The sequence below is a fragment of the Sphaeramia orbicularis genome, chromosome 13 (assembly GCF_902148855.1).
Source record: "Sphaeramia orbicularis chromosome 13, fSphaOr1.1, whole genome shotgun sequence".
In the NCBI taxonomy this organism is placed as follows: domain Eukaryota; kingdom Metazoa; phylum Chordata; class Actinopteri; order Kurtiformes; family Apogonidae; genus Sphaeramia; species Sphaeramia orbicularis.
The window spans coordinates 3,657,348-3,679,883 of record NC_043969.1 but is presented as its reverse complement, the minus strand read 5'-3'; the positions used below and the strand labels follow the sequence as shown (position 1 = coordinate 3,679,883).

The 22,536-nt window shown below is 38.0% G+C and overlaps 1 long non-coding RNA gene across 1 annotated transcript; it reads right to left on the bottom strand.

Annotated features, from left to right (window-relative positions):
* Positions 1-706: 706 nt before the first annotated feature.
* On the bottom strand, positions 707-22,039 carry LOC115431400 (uncharacterized). Its single transcript, XR_003937094.1, has 3 exons — positions 21,509-22,039; positions 6,671-6,675; positions 707-718 (listed from the first exon to the last, which is right to left on the bottom strand). It is a non-coding gene; the product is annotated as an uncharacterized LOC115431400 (long non-coding RNA).
* Positions 22,040-22,536: the final 497 nt, after the last annotated feature.

Sequence of the window (22,536 nt, the reverse complement as noted above, 5' to 3'; positions counted from 1 at the left end):
TAGTCACATGTAGTGTAAAAGTGAGCCATCACACTGAATAAAATGTCTCTGAATTTGAACATATCTAATATAAGTTGTACACAAGTTCACAAAACATATAAAACAATCCTAATGAGGTATTTAAACAATGAAATTGAAAATACTACTGCTTTAAAAGAGACAGCCACAGTTATTTAATAATGAACCTACTGGTACCTTTCTGAACAAAAAAATGTGTCTGTACTCTTTGTTAAAAACATCCTGTATTTTGTGAGACTACATTTAAGTAATGCCTCCCCTTAAACTCGTCCACCGCCTGCATCCCAACTCCTGCTACCTGCCACACCCTCCTAAATTGTTCTCCCTCACTTTTGCCATTATGAACAAAGTCCAGGTGGAGCCCCAGCCTGCAGGAACTAAGCTCCAGGCAAACCCCTCACATCACAGCATGGCTGGCCCATATTGGTCTCACTTATCTGGGGCAGCTGAGCACAGATAGCCCCCTGAGAGAGAAGCAGATATCAGGTTGGCAGGGAGGCTTTGGGGAGGTCTGCTGGCTGCCAAAATAATTACCTGTCACACAGGGCAATAGTTTGTGGTAAGAAGCAGTCATTTTTACACCATGAAATAAAGTAGTCAAGGGGATAGGCTACTTATCCCCCTCTCCTAACTCTGCTTTAATTTACTGCCCTCTCCTTCGCCTGTCCTCTCTCATTGCACTTCCTCTTGCTGCGTTGGTCTCTCACATTTCTTCACAATTCATTACCAACTGCCAATCATCTGTGTCTGGTAGGCTTACACATGAAACTCTCAATGAAAAATTACAACAAATAAGAAGCAAAGAGGACACACAACAGCTGGATTCTGCCTTGCGTGTAATGTGAAACAAACCATACGCTTCCATTACAGACTTTTAAGAGAGGCCAGCATTACTGTCATCCATCAGTGTTATACTGCTATTTCGTAGAATGTAACAGCTTGTAAATGTACAAAAACGATGACAAGTTTAATGTGCACTGTCTGAAACAGGACAACTACAGAAAAAATATTATGACAAAAGAAGAGATAACATGGAAACAAAAATTAAAAAGCATGGATACAATGCTTTTTATGAATCTACATAAATTGTATGAAATTCCACCCCAAACTATATCTTTGTCAGAGCCAATATAGCTGTTTGCAATGTTGCCATCACACACATTTTGCATCCAGTAATGTGATATCCAATAATTTTCACTAACTAATTTAATTGTACTTTCCACATAGGAACTAATCCAGATTAGAAATGTTATGCCTGCATCACACACACACACATAAAGGAACAGAGATAAAATTAAACTGAAACTACAGAGGAAGTTCAGAATCTACAGTGTTCTGCAAGATTTTACAGTTAGCGGGTAAATTGGTGTACAGACTGTATATAGGAGCATCCACCAATGGCTTAGCATTTGCAAAGATGGGTTGTCATTTTGTGCTAACCTTTGCAAAAACATCCAATGAGTCTGAAGGAATCTCAGAACATAAAGGCCAACGGCAGAAACCAGTGTTGAATATGTGTGACCAGGGTTTCTTCTGATCACAAAATTTCATGCAGCCTCCAGTTCTTGATAAAATGTGTGTCTTTGTGGAAAAACACTGTTTTTGAACCAGATTGTCACTTGTGTGATTGTGGTACTACACTGACGCAGTGCCTGAGTGCTGCCATTTCAGATTCAGCACTGTGCACCCAAAGGTTTTTTCTGCCATTAATGCTTTGTTGATGTTAATCAGCCTGTTGATGACTTAGCCTAACTGAGGGTTATAAGGTCCATCTATACAAAGAATAATAGGTGTAATGAGAGCAATAAAACATATGACATAAACTGCATGACTAAACTTTCATTAACTCATGGCATTTCACAGTTAAATACCTGACAGTAATAAGTGTTTGTAAACTTTTGGTTAGTGAACAGGTGCTGCATAGTAATTTTTCTATTATAAAGGCTTTCCTCCTATAGCTACGAGTGTCCATCAGGTTCTGCTGAATATTTCAGTCGTACTCAAGTGAATTATTTTTTGATCTAATAAATTATCAAAAATTTGGTGAAGAGGCAGAATCTGACTTTAGTGACATTTATGAGGTGCCGTTTTGCATTTGATGTCTTTATTAGAAAGATTACTTAAGCGGTGTGTGTATATAAAAAGGTTTACACCAACCACTTCACTACCTCCAACTGTGTGTGTGTGTGTGTGTGTGTGTGTGCATGCGTGTGTATGTGTGTGTGTGTGTGTGTGCGTGCATGTGCGTGTGTGTGTGCGCGCGCACGTGCGTGTGTATGTGTGTGTGTGTGTTGTGTGTGTGTGTGTGAGAGAGTGGGTGGATGGAGTGGGGGGTACTGATTTTTAAACTTATATGTAAAGCACTTTGTGCTACGTCCTCAATGTATGAAAAGTGCTATATAAATAAAAATTGATTGATTGATTGATTGATTGAAAAGTTTGACACATATGTGATACATTTATTTTCATATATTCAGATATTCCTTCATTAAAGTATTTCTGTAATAAACAGTGCCAGTTACCATACCATACTATCTATATATATCGTATTTTATTATATGTATTGATAAAGCTTTGTTCTTTTTTTATGGTGTCCTATGACATCTGGCCAGGGACAACAGATGAAAATTGTCCGTTTTGACTAACTCTAGCAGATGTATAAAATTGTTTATTAATATGCACTGTCCCTGTTGAAATAAACTAATAATAATGAATGGTATATACAATTGTCACTTTCTTAAATCATACATATAATCATTGGAACTCCTGGAATATGTTGCTTGTACAGTGTTAAATGCACGTGATCTGGATGGCACCACCTCCACTTCAATTTGAGCCACAGAAAACCTCAATGATAAAAAATAAACCAAAATCAACTCCTCAGGTGGCACTGCGTAAGAACACCTCATGCTATCGTGATGAATAGAGCCACAAGAGCTCTGGAGTTCTTCTGAAAACTATTGATATTTAACACAGTGATCCAGAAATACACCCTGAAACTGCAGTACATAAGAGGGAAGTTCTCTGGGCCCAAGCTCATCTCAGATTAACCAAAAGATAGTGGAAACATGTACTGTGGTCAGAACAAAACAGACATCCAAAGAATACACCACACTAGTCACCTGACATGGTCTGGGGGTGCATGCGTACATGGCTGATCTGTATATTAAGTGTGAAAGCAAAGGCCTCAAATGGAATTTTACAGAGAAACATGTTGCCATCAAACTGACATACATCCCAGTCCATGCTTCAATACATTTCTAAAACAAACTAATGTCCTAATGAATTAGGCTATTGCAGTATGATTGAATATGATCATACAATAAGTAGGCTGAAACTACTTTTACTTATTTTGTTAATGTAATAGGATATATTAGCTGCTCTTTATAATATGATATTTGAAAGCTTTAATTGATGAAAACTACACTACCAAAAAAAATAAATAAAAATAAAAAACCCTGAAATAAAATGACTAAATAGGCAAAATGACTAAAATGAAATCAATTTGTGCCAAAATTACCACTGAAGAATGGTTAAACATAAAGCGCTTTTCTTATATGGATTATGTAACAACTCATAAGATCAAATATTGGTACAAAATGTTAACATAATAAGGAGAAATGTTCACAGGATAAAATGTCCAAACCCCAAACCAGTGCCTGTGAGTGCTCAGGTCCACATCCTGACTGAGGGAGGGGGAAAGGCAGGAGGAACATTCATTCCAGCTCACATGCACCTCTCACACGCCTCATCACAAAATAAACATTGTCTGTGGTGCTTGGCCAAGAGCCAGCATTCAAGGAGAAACACAGAGAAAAAAAGAGGATAAACAAATCCATCTTTCTCCATCAACCTTGTGTCATGCTGCTGTTCTCAGAGCGTATCACATCTTTTCATGGGACTTCACTCACATCGGATAGGATGACCAGAGGTAAGTTAATGTGAAACCCTTACCCTTTCCAAAGAAAAAGTAGGAGCAGTGGTCCTGTATCTCACCAGCGTGTTCTATCAACAATCATTAATAAGTTGAATGATGCCAGGTTGTCAGGTTCTGCTGCTATGTTAAAGTCCTGTGGTCTTAATGCAGGAGATAAATATCCTAATAGAAGTGGGAGGTACTTTCACTGGGAGATAACTCAACAAATTAGATGAAAGTCCATATATGACTTCCTTTCAGTGCTCAATAATAACTATACTGATATCTCTAACTATTTCCATGTTACAAGCCATCAAAATATGGACTGTCATAAGTAAAGGCACATTTTTTGAAATTTCAAAAATAAAACAAAAATAATAACAATTTTTCAAAAAGATCAGGGTTCACTAAGGATGATCCATTTAGAAGTTTTTGCCTTCACTGTGCTTTATGTAGATGTCTGTTCTTAGCTCTGTCGTTTTTCTACAACTTAGTTTCCAGAATAAAATGGACATTTTCGTAAACCATAGACATATAATCTTTTCATAGATACATGCATTCTGCTTATGGATATTTTGCTATTTTGATATATAAGAATTTGACAACTAGCAATGGTATTTGAGAAATTATGTACAGAGATATATTATACAAATCCAACAAAATAATTAATGTCCATAGGAATCTCAGTACAAAATACTTACTCAATAAATTATTTCGGCCCTTTTGCTATTTACACTAAAGGACACACACACACACGCACACACACACACACACACACACATCATGTCCTAATAGAAGATTATATTGATCCAATGCAGGACTGACCCCAAAGGCTGGATTCATGAACCAAAACTGCTCTGTTAGGTTAAAGCTATACCTACCGATGTGGCATTTCTCACAGCTGTAAAAGTTTGAACATGAACAACCCGCCTCCCTCCAAAGCCCCGCCCCCTTCCCTCTGCCTGAGCTCTGAGGCTGCTCCTCCTCTCTCCTCCTCTCATCTGATGCGCGATGGAAACGGAGGAGGAAGCAGAGGCGGAGGTCCGGTCCGTTTTGGCGTGTCCACGGACCCCTCCCTCAGTAATCAGATGCATCATCCACCTGCCGTGGGCCCGCGGCTCCTGTTCCATCAGTAGACCTGGTCTGGTCAGCGCTGGGTCAGTGTCTTCACTGCAGTGCCCAGGGGATGGGCGCACGTACTGTGAACGCGCGGCGAATTTTCCGTGGACATTTGAAGTTTCATAGTCCATACAATTATCATCCTACATCATCTTACATTGTGTGACACCATGTACATGTACCTGTATGAGTCCCACCGTCATAAAAGCTGAGCTTTATGCAGACCTGTTCAGTCCAGTACAGCTGACTTCCGGACTTTTATCTCCATCCTTCATTCATCAGACTCCTGTTGTGCCCCTCAGTTGTCGTTTCTGTTCATAAATCCGTTTAATCCCTTCCACATGTGCATGTCAGTTCTATCCATTCACATCCTAGACAGTAGACTGTGGTCAGTGACAGGAGAAGCAGTGCCAGTGAAGCATCAGATTCAGAGGGACACATATGGGATGTGAGGCGGCAATAATGGATCGGATGCTGGACGGCCATAATGGATGATTGACAGGAGGCTCAGTCAGGTTTGGCCAATTATTTCATTCGGACCGACTAAAATGATTGGTCAGACTTTTATTAGAAATATATGAGAATTAAACATTTTTGAGTTTCAATACCTGGTGGATTTCTTTTACATTTTAGTTTGACACATACTTATTAGGAGCATTTTAAGATGACAAAAGAAAAGTGTAAAAATGCCACATCATACGGTATAGCTTTAAGGAAAAGATTGTGGTTTGGGATACACTCTGTAAAATAGAACCAAATGTATCTGTTTTACAGATACTTTCTAGACAAATTCACCAGGATCTACAAAAGAAAACCAAACATTTAACAGTAATAGTTGTATATAACACCTGGGGGCAAATAACAAAGTATAGTCTGCATCTATACACACATTTATCTGTAGTCACTTGGACTGTTTTAAGCTAGGTGTAAATAACATGGTTGATGATGAACACCTGGGTACAAATCACACCTGCCAATAATTACATCTTGTTAATTATTGTAATTTCCAAGAGGCAAATATGTTAATCCATAATGTAAATTGTTCATAGTCAAGTGATTTCCAAAAACAGCTGCTTGTTAATAGCAGTATTATCATCATTTTCATGGCTAAGTTTAGGCACTCACAGCTAATAAAATGACACACAATGTATTTATTAATATTGAAACCATACAATGATCTTTTTTTTTTAACTCGATCCAGTACACTTTTATTGCCTGAATAGCCATCCAAACTCAGACTTGTTAGGGAAGGCAAAACACTCCTCCTTCAGGGACAGATTACACTGAGATTACACATACAGTATCCTTGGTTTGAAAATACATACACAAGGGTTTCTGGCCAGTGGTTGGTTTCCTTGTTTTTGTTGTCAAAAAATATGGCAAATTGCTTACAAAATATTTTACACTTCCTTTAAATACCCTTAAACAGTAAAAAGACCCATGGGCACAGGTGGCACTCTTGGGATTTAGCCTTGGAGCTCTCTAGCCAGTACAGCCCTTCAACCACACCACATTGGAGATGTTGTGAGTGGTTTAGCTAATCATATTTAACAATACCACTAGTTTACATTTTTGCACCAGGAGCCAAGTGTTACCACCCTGTAATTGCTTCCATACTTGCCCTTCCACTGTACAAGGGTAAACACATCAGAGTGGCAGGTAGCATACGCTCCTACTAAAGAAAACAAAGGCTCCTGATGTAAACAGCTTTTTTTGTTGGAACCCCTTGTACCTGCCACACTTCCTCCCTGGGACCTACAATTTATAACATGTGAGTGTCTCTGAGGAATACTTTGATGGATTCTACACTGACTATAACTCCCTTAACAAAAAAACAAACAAGCATGATTGAATTATGATGCAAGGCACTTATGAATTTGCCAACACTCTCTGGTCTCTTTTTATTTTATTAATAGGTCTGAGGGCATGTCTGTGCTCTCTCTGAGGCCTTCAACAACATTAGTTTAGCTGGAAATAGCCATCTCCTATTTCCCAGAATTACCGCTCTGGGTGGATGTTGAAAGCAGTTTGAAAAATAGCACCTCTCATTTCTTTGTCGTTCCTGAAACAGGACACTCAACAAGAAAATGTGGCAAAGTCAAGTAACTGCTCATGAAACATGTACACCTACTGGAACCTATAGCTGCTCTGAAAACAGTAGTGAAATTCTGTTATTAACAGTTAATTTCGTGAACAACTGCTTTTACATTCCCAATAAAAGGAAAATTCCTTTACCACTGTCAGGTGTTTTGTTTGTTTGTTTTTTTAAGCTGACATCTTTTATAAATGTGACAAATAAAGCTCTGACTCTCCAGGGCTCCAAGGACATAATATGTTTTTGGTTTGTTTTTTTTTTTAAAGAAAATGTTGTTATTCACATCAAGAGAAAATGCTCTCACTTCTAGTTACTCAAGGTTACACACACAGAAGTCTATTCATAAAAAGCCAGTGGTACCTTAACAAGGTCATTCCCAAAATTACCTTAAGAGTTATCTACCCACAGCCTTCAGTATCTGATTACTCCTGTACAATTACTTGGCTTGAGATTTCACATGCAATTTGTCTTTTCCAAGCATGGGTGCAAAGAATAATAAACTGTACATAAATAGAGACATAATTTGTGAAAATTGCTTTAGATTGCAGGGCATGATGAAGTGTTTCTGCTCACCAGGTTGTGTTGTAACGCTAACTGACAAGCCCTTCAGAGCCTAAATTACAAACATTTAAGGCAATGGCATATTTCTGCCTTATGAACTCTTAGTAGCAACTTCTGCAAGCAAGTGAACAATACAGTAAAAGTTCAGTGTGGTTTTGTACAGTAGGTCTGCTGCGACACATGACATGAAAATGTAGACTTGTCTTACATGTTTAATTTATATATTTAATATTTCATTAAACAATTTACCACACCTTCATTTGCTGTAGTCACAGGTATAATATGTGTAATTTAGTATTACACATATTGAATATAGCTTATTTGATGTCCTACATAAATACTGTTTGTACTGTTTGTGCTCTTTGATCTATGGCAGTGTTTGATCAGCACCTTAACTGGCAGTGGGAGAAAATGCACACAACACCAGACAACAACAGAACCTATAAAGTCAATGTTGCATGTTGGCTATAACAGTAATAGAGTTAGGGTCTGGTAAGATTCTCAAAAAGAAATGGATTGAGCCAGGAGAATACTGTGGTACTGATTATTAAAACTTTCATGGTGTCCAAAGGTCAAGTTTATCCCATTTCAATAATGCCATCATTTACACAGATGTAAGAAAACTTCACAGGTCCAAAAGAATGCAGTTTGGCGTCAAATAATGGGAGTGTCATAATGTGACAATATATTGTGAGACAGACCTCATACCAAAAAGTTGCATAAGTGATATCATTAATCTTCCTTCTCTACAAGCTGCTAAGAGCTAGTAAGGATGTCTCTGCAGTTCTTAATATCACAAGATTTTCACATCTTTAAATATAGTTAATTCCCTTTTCATTTGTTCTTGAAGAATAAGTTTGAAGTTGTTCAGGTAACAGCCCATAGAGGTGTGTCACACGAGAGAAGAGATGTTTCCCAAAAACTATATAACACTTGAGTACAAACTGCTTTTTGTGTATGTAAAATCATCTTTCATTGCTAAGCATTAGAGGTTTTTCCTGCAGATATAATTTTGATGCAGCACATTAAATTTCATAGCTTTGTTAACCCAGCATGCTTGGATGGATGGATTGGATGGATGTCATGGAACAACTGGGCTTTAAATTATTCTCTGAACAGCTTTTCTCATCAGCAGGATGGTTGTACAACATATAGTACATCTTAAGTGCAAATCCTATAATTTGGTGCAGAATCAAGCTATTTAGGGTTTCTTGGAATTAAAACATACTTAAAAAAAATTATAGGTACAGACCATCTACATGACCTGGAGCTTCAGGTGGCTTCTAACAGATTAAAATTTGACCACTCTTCTCAGAAGAACTAGCAGGGATCTATTAAATGTATTTGTTTCCTGGTAAGGGACCCCAACAGTTCAAAGAAAATCACTGAAAGCTCAATACTGCCGTAGCAAAAGTGTACATAAATGTCCAACAACAGTCCAAGAACAGACTCAAATGATTTTAAAGTTGATGGACCTGATTTGTTATATTTATAAAAACTTGATAACCCTTGAAAATATACCCTCGTGGAAACAGAGGTGTTTGGGTGGCAAACTTTGATAGAAACTGACATTCAAAACAATAAAGCAACTAGAAGCACTTGGAGAGCGCAGACCTCCGCCAAGGCTGATCAGTGCCCCCCCCCCCCCCCCCCCCCCCCGTGGGCCCCCCCACCCCTGATCACCACCAAAATTTAATCATTTCTTCCTTATCCCATTTCCAACAAACCCTGAAAATTTCATCCAAATCTGTCCATAACTTTTTGAGTTATGTTGCACACTAACGGACAGACAAACAAACAAACAAGCCCTGGCAAAAACATAACCTCCTTGGCGGAGGTAATAAAGGTCTGCAGATTATCACTGGTGTTCATGTCATTATATTTACAAATTTGCTTTGAATTTTGTAAATGATTTTGTTCTCAACCAAGATGACTACAGCTAAATATTACCTTAGTAAATCCCATTAAAAATTGTCCTGACAAATACATACCTCCAGGGATGAGCAAAAATAGTTTTGTTTGTTTGTTCAACAAACCCTGAGGAGAGTGTAGATGAATTACATAAAAATAGGTATACATGTGGCAAATGAGCTAAAACACCATCTGAGGCTGAATGCTGAGCAGATGACTGCATATACATCTGTCACCGGCTGATGTTGCCTTGTTGCAAAAGTAGAAAAACACTACAAGAGACATGCAGTCTATTCTTTTTCAAACATTACTAAAAACTAATAAAACTATGGCTAGTTTTCCTTACAAAATTTATTGTATTTTGGGCTCAAAATAAACATACTACTGAATCCCAACTACTGGTGGCTTCAACTCAAAAAATCTTTGTGTTTGTTTTAACAAACACGCAAATCAGTCCTTGATTACAAGTTCGACATGGCACAGTTCCCTTCATCTATGGCTAACACTCAGGTCTACTTCGCCAAGGTCCTGGAACAGCCAGGAGCCCCGGCTGTACAGAGAGCCACAGCTTGCACCCTGCACCGGTCCAGCCCAGGGCCAGACTCACTAGGGAATTTCAGCTGAATCCAATTTCACCTCTGGCCTCTGTCGCGGCAGCTTGAGCCGCGGCTACACAAAGGGCCAAGTTTCACATTGAACGTGAGAACCCCCTCATCTCCTGACCTCTATTACCATATGAATGGACCAGAAAATGGAACCAGGAGTGAAAAAAAGACAGAGAGAGAGAGAGAGAGAAAGAGACAGAAGTAAGAGAGACACTGGGCAAAAAGGCTGGTTTTTAGAGCACTCACTTTACCTTTCACACTCGCTGTGAGATGGACATTTGTCTCTGCATGAGAGAGACATACATGTATAGGTATCACCTACAGGGGTAACTGTGGCTGTCACTGTTCAAAGCTGTGACGTAATACTATCACTCAGGCTCAGGCTAAGGCTGGGCAATACAATCTTCATTTTTTGTTCTGGCTTTATTTTGTTTACGTTGTCAGCTGTCGTGTTACTGATATATTACCCAGGTATTAGACATTGCATGCACACCTTCTATCACTGTTTTTAAATCTACCTGAATTAACAACATATTTGATTTTTTATTTGTTTTTATCACTGACACTCACATCTTTTAGCCTGTTTATATTAATCCTTATGTAGTTCTTGTTTCAAGGAAAACCACAGATGAAACATAATAATTGTTTTACAAGTTCTATTAAGATTTCTGCAATTTTCCACTGCTTGTGAAATGTTTGTCATGTTTGGCCCATAAAAATTATTCTAAACAACAAATAACTGTCCAGTTCCTTAATGTCAACTCAAGAACAAACAACATTCTTTAAATATCATTTATAATGACTGATTTGATATGATTTTGGATCACATCGCCGAAAGAAAATCATTAATGTCACTATATTCTTTTTCTGTCTCCATGACAAGAGTATATCTCTCCAACTATAAATTCTATACAATCAACAGTCTTTATGTCACAATTGTACTTTCCTGCTGGAGATTTCTTTCGGTCTGGCAATAATTTAAGCAACGGTTATTTATTTGCTGCAGTGTTGTCCTTCTTTAACCCAGCAACACAGATGGGGGGTAGCAGAGCAAGGGGCAGGGTGGTGGGAGAGCAGGTGTAAGGGTGAATAAAGGTGGGTGGGTGGGTGGCCGTTGGGCAGAGGAGCAGTAAGACGAGAGACAGAAAGTAAGGCACACTGCAAGGAGTTACAGCCGCGCCCCAGAAGAACAGAGCATACAGTCTAACTCCAAATTACTCTTACAGCATGGAAAATCCAGATAAAATAATACAAAAGACTGAGTGAAATAAACAGCACCTGCTAAGACATTTGGTTATGGAATAGTCCCCATTTTTGCTTAAAACTACTTTAAACTAAAAGATTGTGATAAATAAATGATAATATAACTGGAAGCAGATCTAAGTGTCTCTAAAGTACAACATCCACAAGTGGAGCCAACTGTAATCATACAAAACACATCTTCATAATAAGAGGGTACTTTTCACAAAAACTTGAAATTAATAAATACTTAAAAGTAAACTATAGTCTCATGAAAAATTTACGAACATAATTTCTTAACGGTGAGTTAAAGGATTGCAGTGAATGTGTGTACTAAATTTTCATCTAACGGCAGAAAAATTGAAAAGAAAAGAAGCAGAGCAGACAATGCATGAATAATTGCACCAAAAAGATTATATGATTCAGAACAGAAAGCCATCTTTCATTACATTTTGAGATAAACGTTCACCCTTTACTGTGAGATCACAGGTGAATTGTGAAGTGTAATCTATATCCAAGATAAAAGACAGGGGAATGGCAGCGATGAGAATATCACCACCAGCACCGTGAAAACATTATATGTTCTTATCATCTATGATCTGTGGACTAGGACTGTCAACAGTTTCCATCGTTCCATGTCTCATTCTGTGTTTTATTTCTAAGCCTAACCCTACTCACTGTGAGACAGCCTGAGATTCTGTCCAGTTATGTCATAACTTGTTTACCATTACACTGACTAAATGTAAACACACATCATGTTCAATAGTGCAACTGGTTTGTACTGCTGTTTAGTTCATGTTAATATAGTTTTATAAAATCCTTAATTCTTCAGTCCCAGTTTTGAATCTAAATTTATGGCTAATGTGGTCATGTTCCCTTCTGCTCACACATGTCCGACATAATGTGTAGTAAAATCTCCCACTTCTTCGTAATGAGGCTACACATTTGTTTTCATGAAATAATAGGGAAAAAAGGATCCACACCTATTGTATTTAAATAAGTGAGGACATTTCAAGAGTAATGGTGAGAATTTTGGGCAATTCACTTTCTTTCACTGGAAATTGTATCGTTTGTAATGATGTGATTTGTTCTCTTTTCAATAATGTTTTCCTTTAAAATTTTATCTGTTTTCTTTGGTAGTCTTTCGTCAGAAAAAAGTAATAATGTTTTAGTAGTGGTACTGATTTGGTAAACTTGTAAAGATAGAGGGAGGACACAGCATGAATTCATATTTTTTACTAACATACAATTAAGAACTACCTTGTGGAGGTCACGGAGGAGGTTTTGAGCCATGTATGGATACAAAATAGAGTACACAGGTATAGATGTATTTGGCAGAGGTGGGCTCGATACTGAAGATAACTTCTTCCCGTTTCATTTGGTATGAGGCAAAGTCATTTGAGCGGTGGAGTGACTGATCTGAGGCACAGAGAGGAGAGCCTCGCCTCCCTCCTCCTGCATCAGAGCCCGTGGTCATTATTGCCCTCCAGACTGCTTTTATCATCTCTATAAATCTCTGCTAGCTCAGACACGGCGTAATGAGCTAACCTGCGAGGCTGTCAACCTGCGACTCTCACCCCCGCCGAGACAGAGAGGGAGGAGGAGGAGGAGGGATATGAAAAGAGGTGGAGGGAGGCTGAGGAGACACAGACAGAGATGAAGAGAGTTAAAAAGAGAGAGAGAGGGCAGAAGTCGGTTACACACACCCACTGCAACCACCCACACACATACATAGATCCACCACACGGCTCCGCAGCCTCCCGCCAGTTCCAACATTATATTCTACTTTGAGGCCAGTGGAGTCTGGAAATGCTAGGAGTCATGATGGTCATCTATCAAATGTGAATCTGCAGCTGCATTCATTATTGTAAGAACTGTTGTCATACAGTGTGTCCATTTTACTCATCTGTCACTGCTGTGAATCTGTGTCAGCCGTGAACATTATTTATATTCACTGTTCAACGACCCTAACAACTGGTGCACAGGAAGTGGTGTGTACCACATTTCTGGGCAGTTAACAGTAAACAAAAGAAGCGACTAGTGGTTAGTGTGAATAGTGAAGGACACTGAAAGAAAAAAGGACACAAACTAATGACAGGTGCCAGTCAGATTTCTGTATTATTGACCCTTTAAGTCACAATATTGTGCCGAGCAACATGACTGAATGCAACAGACAGCTTTCTAAAATCTTGATATGAAAATTGAATATTAAAAAAAAACAAAAACTCTGATGCCAAAAGGGTTAATTCAGTGTTTTTCAACCTTGGGGTCGGGACCCCACATGGGGTTGCCTAGAATTCAAATGGGGTCACCTGAAATTTCTAGTAATTGATAAAAATAAAATAAAAACTTACTAATAAAAAATCTATGTTGAGTTGACAGAGACAATCCCTGTTCATAAAAGACAAACTGTGAGTCTGAAACTGCAGCACTGTGGTACTGTTTATCTTTCAAATGTTCATTGTGGTCAGTTTCAGATGCTGCAGCTCTTTCATAATTCATAGTTTGAGTTTTTGTTTGTTCAATATTAATTGTCAGCCTTGTAAATACAAGCTGGACTGACTGGACATATCCTGACCAAGGAAAATAAAATTCTCACTTTGTGCAGTAATCCACACCTGGCTTTTCTGCCTCCGTCCGTAATAATATACATTATATAGACTAAATGTCACCTAAAATAAAGCTTTATTTGCAACATCGTATAGCAAACTATTACATGATCAAAAACAAATTCATTTTCACACAAAAAATGCCTGGGGTCACCAGAAATTTGTGATGTTAAAATGGGGTCACAAGAAAAAAAAAAGGTTGAAAACCACTGGGTTAATTTAACTAGATGTATAAAAGCTTTTAAATTATATAATCTTACTGTTAAAGTACTGTTAGTATGGGGAAACTATGCTCAGTAAATGTAAAATTATTTACATGAAAAAATGTACTCAATAGTAATCTATTACAATCATACAAAGTCATATCAGGTTTGACGTCAAATAAACATCTCATACCTCTATTCAGAACAGTAATGACTCTGATGTGGATATAGATTAAGCTAAAGTAAGCACAATTAGAATAAACATAAAACCTTAATGATTTGCTACCATTGTCCTGTGAACCAACAGCAGGCAAAAATTAACTTTTAATGAATTAAAAATTAACTTCAAAATAACTTATGAAATCTCCATTTTTAGGACAGAAGAGATTACGCTGCAGAATCCTGCTGTTGGGATTCAGTCATTTTGGTCTGTATTCACATCATTTCCTGGGATATAATTCAGAAAGACATTTTATCTCTATGATCAGCACTGTAAATTGTAACAGTAAAATAAGTCAAAGGATACATAATAAAAACTACCATTTTTAAAAAATGACTTAAAAGTATAACACAAAACACAGAAAAAAGTACTTAAATCCCTGGATTTAACTTATTTTCCTAAACTGCAAGGATCTCAAAGAAACAGATTTACAATATTCAACCTAAAAAATTCCATTACAAATATTCCCTCCAATCTACCTGTCTATGTCTATGTCCATTACCCATAAATCACTGCATAAATCTCAGCAGCCATTTTATAGATTAAAAATGTTTATATAAGGGTTTACCAGTTCACCAGCTGAAATTTAGTATTGTATCAGCCAATATTTGTCTATATCCATATTGTATACAAGACATAAGAGCACCTGTTGTGGTGCAGTAAAAGGTTATATTAAACATTGTGGACATCTGACAAAGTGAACTAAAAAAGTATCAAAAGTGTCAACATCAACTGTTGGCCAAATTATCATATTAATTATCTGTAACAGGTCAGTATTTATCAATTGGTGCAACCCTGGTTTCAGCAAATAATTTCTTTGAGCAACGTTTTCTTCCTTTTTTAAGTTAACATTACATGTTTTTCCTTTGGTGTGTCTGAAAAGAAATTTGACACCTCGGTTCATTTTTCAGTTTTGGTTTTACTATTTTTGCTTCAAGTAAGTTAATACATAAAGAACTTAAAGCATTATTTCATTATTCATATTTGTCACTTGTTACTTCTAGCAAGTAAGAAGAAAATAGCACTGAAGCTTTAACCAGTTCAATTTTAGGTACTGTTTGTTTGTTGTAAGACAAAGAATGCATGGGGATGATGGATGCTAAGGGGGTCTAAATTTGCATTGTGGCCTCAGAAAGGCACAGGGCAGCACTTAATACTGAGGCTCCATTTCTTATATTGTTTACTGCTGGTTTGCTGCTGCACCAAATTTAAACAACTTCATACAAAACCAGCCAGGGGACAGAAGGATGTAGTGAGGTGAGATAATAATCTGTGTCCACAAAAACCTGTCTCGCCTGTCAAAATCCCTTTACGAATCTAATAAAACTGTCCACATATACTGAGAATATGTGGTGATTTCTAGGAACTAGGTCCACAACAGCTGGCTGGAACAACCGCTCGAGGGGAAAAGTAACAAACAGCTCCAGCAAGAGAGAGACCAGAGCTGCCTGACCTCAGTGACAGTGTTGTGTTGTACTGTGTCGTATGTATGAGAGAGACAGAGAGAGAGAGAAAAAGAGAGACAGAGATGCAGCGTTTAAGCCAGCCGAACCTTCCTACCTCTCCAGTCTGAGTGCTGTTTGTGATGTCAAACAGAAAAAAACCCTCACTGCTGACGCCTGTGCAGCCAGTAAACCAAACACTCCCCTCTGACAGGTGATATATAGTATGAACTTTGACTCGCTCTGAACCTCACAACAGCCTGTCATCCAGCGCCAGCTCAGTGCTTCCTCCAGTCCAGTCTGATGCCCTCCCACACTGTCAGGAGCTGTCTCCAAAATGCCCACACTCAGTTATGTAAGAGGATAATCCTGAGCAGTCATTAAAATGATGCACAGAACTGGAGGTGCAGAGGCACACAACTGTTTGAAGCCTCTGTTAGAACCAATGTATTAACGTCTCATGTTAATAATATCTTGTGGTTAGAGCTGCATGATTTTTTTTTTTTTTTTTGCCAATAGGTAGGGTAATATTGAAAAATGTGGGAATCTGCACCAGAGAAGTAAAATAACTCTATTTGGAAGACCCTCAAAATCCCTCTTAAATTATTTGAGTGATTTTGCAAGGGAAAGCAACTTTATAGTATAGTAAATAAAATAAAACACTGAATTGAAATGAATTTTACTAAAGACATTTTTCAAGTGCAAAGAATTCTGTCACGTTCACAACTATATTTAGTTTCAATGCACCAAAAAAGACAGTGTATTTAAGTCCTGTTCTGAACAGCTAGTAGGGCTGTGTATTGGCAAGAATCTGGCGATATGATACAAATCACAATACTAGGGTCACGATACGATATATCAAGATATATCATAATACTGGTAAAAAGGCAATTTTTTTGTTTTTCTTTTTTTTTTAATGATTATTTCCATGTAGAATTGAATTACACCAGAAATATGCACAAATACTAAACACATTTTTATTTGATCCCAACAGGATCTAATGCTATATCACAAAATGTTCCTGTGTTCAAACTGAAATTCTGTTTTACAGACATTACAGTTTAAGATCCTGTTCAAATGTTCATATTCTATTAGTTCAAAACTAACATCTGAACATTATTTTTTAATGTTCATTTCAATTCAGTGTTTTATTTTATTTACTATACTAAAAAAGTTGCTTTCCCTTGCAAAATCACTCAAATCATTTAATAAATGAAATACATATAAAAAAAAGAACCTCCACAATATCTGCATTTGAATAAATACCTAAAAATATCAATACAGTATTTTTTAATATCGATACAGTATTGTGAAATGAAATATCACGATATATTGCAGAACCGATATTTTCTTACACCCCTAACAGCTAGTGGAGTGATATTTTCATTTGCATATATACACGTCTCCTGTTGAACAGAAATCTAGGGTGGCTGCTACCCTCTCAAAAAGCTGAGTCTTCTCTGACTGGTCACCTCCACCAGTGGAGCAATAACCTCGAAAGTGTCAGACCATGGGCTCATGGGTTCTGTGCAGAAGACATTGAATCAAGTGTTTTTTTGGATACAAAACTAGCATGCACACTCAATGAAATTTTTCAGGAAATGACAAACTCTAAAATACACTCAAAACATTTTTATCATAGTAGGACATGTAGCACAGAAAATATAATAAATATACTGTAACAAAATAGTGTGTATGAAACAGTAGCAAATTTGATATCATGGGGTCAGTTTATAGTGATTTTTTGAAGCGTGTCAGGTGAGGTGTTCAGTTAGTCCTCTTTAACCATGTGTAATTTGTAAACACAGGAAGTGTTTACGACTGAAAACAAGTTCAGATCCTCTCACTACAGTAACTCAGTGAGCTGCTGGTGAAAACAGGCATCTGATTGTAGTAAGCCTGCTTTTACATTGATGCTTTATTGAAGCAACAGCTCAAAACTCTCTCAAAGAGATCTTTTATATTATTACGATGAGGTGTAATTATTATTCATTATGAAACTGGGCTGGGACAAATTAGGCTACTGCAGGCCAACACAGGACAAGTAATGGTACACTTATTTGCAAAAAGCCCTTATGGTTCAGTAAAACATGTTATGTTAGACCTCTTGTGTAGTTTTTTTCTCTATATCCAGCAGCAACCAACCTGTAATATGACATATTTGAGTTAATGCTCTTAACTTGACATCACACACCAAGTGCATGATGCAATAATGACGCTGAAAGAAAAAAAAAAAAAGTTCTAGCTGTAGTTCTAGCTACAGCCAAAAAATCCCTCAACTTAACCACCTGCAACCTGGACTGTAACTGAAATCCTACAGAATATTTGAAGAGCTGCAGCTTCTCTGACACTTTAATGACCCCTGCTCCAACAGACTCCCTGGCTTTTTCTCAGACATCTCAATCACCTTCCCCTCTGGTAAAGAAAAAAAACCTCTCATTTCACATGAACACTTGCTGTGTGGCTCCTCCAGCAGAAACAAAAAGGCAGCCTCTCCATCATCCGGCAAACCATAAGCTTCCCTTTATCTCCCCTCCCTCATTAAACTCTGAATAACTCAGCAGAAAGGCAGAAAGAGGGGAGAAAAAAGTGATTGAATTCTGCTGGAGGAATAAAAGGCCCTTGAGGTTGCCATTTTGAATGTGTGCCATGTTGAACAGGCTGAATCCAGAGATCCAGAGACAACGAGGCTGGGAAGAATAGTCTATAGACACAGCTCCGGGCCAGCTGACCCACTGTAGATAATGTACCATGGATGTCGTGCTATTGTACTGAGAGGCTGGAGTCATGATGATGACCCATCACGACCTCAGGAGGAGGCAGAGGAAGGTGGTCTGAAAGGGAGGTCAAAGGGAAATCGTGGCACCAGACTTGATATCTCTATTCAAAAGCTGCACTGGCAACCTGGTCACCCTGAATGCAGCCCAATTATTTCAATACAGCAGCAATCCTGGGAAGGGGAAGACCAGAGAAAGGGGACGCACCAAAAGAAAAATGGTTTTGACATTCAGGCAGGCAGGCTGAGGGAGGTAACAAGTTCACGGCCCTTTCAGAAAACATGGCTGCCTGCTGTGTGATGGATCATGGAGCCTCAGATAGGCCATCGGGGGAGGAAAGCATGGGAACCCGGGCCCCTAAGAAGAAGGGAGTCATCCGTACGTTAAAATAAATGAACCCCTCACAGTTCTGATATAAGCAGCTCCAGCAGAGATACTGTCGCTGTGCTGCCCCATATTGAGCTACAGTAGTGCTGCTAAGATGTTTGTGAAAGCAGCTCATGCCACAAAAAAAACACAAGAACTAATTTATTAAAATGCCCTGCTTTTATAGCCAAATATCTGAGTCAGAAAAGACAGAAGACCAGAGGGATGTTTACTAAATTAATGTGAAAATGCAGAGATGTCATGGCAGGGGACCCTGACATAACATCTCCTTTTTTTTTTCTTTAAAGAACAGCTTTAAAATTTTCAAGGAGTCTAATTGTGATCTGTAAGCTTTTTAGTATGAAAAATTTCTCTCTGCAAGGCACTTAACATATGATGTTTTGTTATGGAATAATGTCAAATAAGGTAGTACGGGAGCTCCACCATGACCACCATCAACTGCAAAGATATCCGGCTAAAGTTACAACTAATGGTTTATGTGTATTTTATTAAGGTTTTAAAACCATGCATAAATTTATTTTAGAAAATTACTAGAAACAGGTTTTTAATTTCCAGCTTTTAAAAAATAACAGCCACAGATCAGATTGTGGCTTTTGTTTTTACAACAGTCCTTCCTGCATGTTTTGTATTAATGGTTTCATTCTGCTCATAATGATTTTGCATGAACTAAAAGCTTCTGCTATAAGCTATTCTTTGGCCTTTTCTTTGTAATTTTGCTACGTCTATTCAAGAAAATTTAAAACACTTCAAACATGAGGATTGGGGAGAAGGCAAGCTATGTGTGGTATGTTAGAGATGATGACAGCGGCTCTCACAACTGTAAACATAATGAAGTATTGCTTATCACTGAGGAGAAAAAAAAGCAGGGAGTGTAGGATGTGTAGTGAGGAATGTCATATTGCCAAACACGAAGCAGTTCTACCTTTGTAAATGTAACAATAATGGTGAAGATTTTCTAACTCGCCAAAACATACTCTGAAAATAGTGGATCTGTGTTCACCAAATACTGTGTATGAAAGCGAGAAATCTGTTTAGTGAACAGAAATTCAAAAGGTTAACTGAAATTTATATTTATCTATTTTCATAAGATATAAAGAAATTCAACTCAATTTCAAACCCTTTTTTTAAGGAAAAAATTTAAGAGTATTAGGTGCTTTTCATTTTGTCGTATATAACATTAAAATGTATCCTGTGTAATATATATAATATTACGCATACTTCATTTATATAATATGATTGGATAACAATAATAATATGAGACACTAATCTTTGCCTTTTTAAGTTATATTTTATCTTGTTAAGATTTTTAAAAGTTCAGGCAGTCATCAACAGATTAACAAGTAATGAAAATAAATCTGAGCTGCGAGCCTCATATTTCCCTGTCTGTTGTGTTGAAATACTAAAAAATAAAACAGACACCATACAGGCCAGAAAAGTTGAATACCACAATAATAAAAAATAATAATCCCCCTATAGTGCTATAGTATCTGTGGCTTGCTCCTCTTCCACAGCCCAGGAATAATAAACCTGTCAACAAAAAGTCTCCCAAGAGACCACTGCTGACGCTTCATTGTCAGTTGCAAGGTATACTGGGATAGCTAATGGGACAGAGCCTCAGGGGCTAGCAGTGTTGGACAGAGGACAGCTTCAGACAGGTGAGCTGTCTGACAGCTCTAATAAAAAAAAAGACAATCATGAGTCAGTCATCAACAATATCCTGTCTGAATAACAGATTTAACACAACCACAAAGATACAATGAAATACTTATATAAAATAATTAATTCCAGTACATTATTAGATTTGGAGAATTAAACATAAGATTAAAGACCAAGTTAAACCAATTAGAGTACATTTATTAAAACAGGAGGAATGTGCAGTATATGAACTTGAATGAATTAATTTATAAAATCGAGTAAACAAACAAAGCGCAACCAGCTTCACTCAAAACTCCCACCTAAAACTTAAAAATGATTCACATCTCAGCATCTCCACCACAAGCCTACCTGCCCACGTGAGTGACGGTGAGCACCCAGCCTATAGTACGTCTCTGTGATTTTTTCCCTTATCATAACCACGTGGCTCACATTTGGTGAGTTTCTAGACAAGCACGCATGTGAGCATCTGAGCTGATCAGCTAAACAGTTCCAATATGCGTTGCTGGAGGGAGCAGCTGAAGTTTGAGCGCTTTTACTCCGCTGTGGGTGACACTGGTCGGATGGTGCGGGGAGAAGACGGTGCACAGTCTGCTATTCAGTCTGTCATTCACTCTTGTCATACAATTCTTCACTATTTTTTTTAAATTCAGAGAACAAGCAGATGCAGACGCAATCTATACACTGTAGAAGTTTGAAAGCACTTATAGCAAGTGTAAGAAAAGAGTTGTTTGGTCTTTCCTATGCACTGACCTGGACAGCATAGCAAACACAGCGCCGGTCAGCCTCTCATCTAGCTTCTCTTCTCAGATTTCACACTCCAGCTCCCTCCAGACTGCCTTTTGAAGTTGGTCCCACCGCTGTTTCTGAGGTAGAAGTCGTTGGCAGAGGAGGGAATGAGAGCGAGCAGAGTGAGATGGGGGTGAGGTCGTTCTCTCTTGCCTTTTTTTCTCCTCCTCCTCCTCCTCCTCTTCTTCTTTTTTTATTTTCTTTACTTCCCCCCAGCTGAATTTTGCACTAGCTGAAAGCTGCACCTCCTTTTTGCTCTTCCATAGCAAAAACAAAAAAATCTCACCACACTATCACTACTTGGTGAGAAGAGGAAAAAAATAACAGAGAAAGAGAGAGAGAGTGAGTGAGTGAGAGAGTATAAGGGACAGCAGGGAGAGTGAGCAGCAACAAAAGTCTGCTCAGTCACCTCGTCTCCCTCCTGTCACTATACTGGGCATGCCCACAACCGAGAGGCACTTCCTCTCTTGTTCTTGCCTTCCCCCTCCTCCCTCACATCTCTTCGTCTCCCTCCCCTCTCCTTCCAGCTCTCAGTTAAAGCAGGAATCAGGAATGCTTGCTCCACAGACCAAAGTCCACTCATTTCTAAGAAGCAAGCCACACTTTGCATGGCTGAAGTCACACTTAATAGCAGACAACAGAAAAGGCAAGAACATCTTTCACGTTTATTATCTAATTTGAAACATTTTCCTTTGTTCATTCAAGAACTCCAAATAAGCTATGTCAACAAAAATTATGAAAACTGGATGTATCTTGTTTTGTCACATAAGAGATTGATAATGTAACACAAGTGACTTGAAATAGCAAGAACATGACACATTTTTAACATCTGATTAAAAATGTCTGCCCATTTTCAAGCAAGACTACTCAACAGTGGTAAAAATGATGAGGATTAGATCCTTCTTGCTTTGTTAATATCATATATGATATTAACAATATCACACTATAAAAATCCAGCCCTTTCTCAAGCAATAATACTAAACATACTCTCT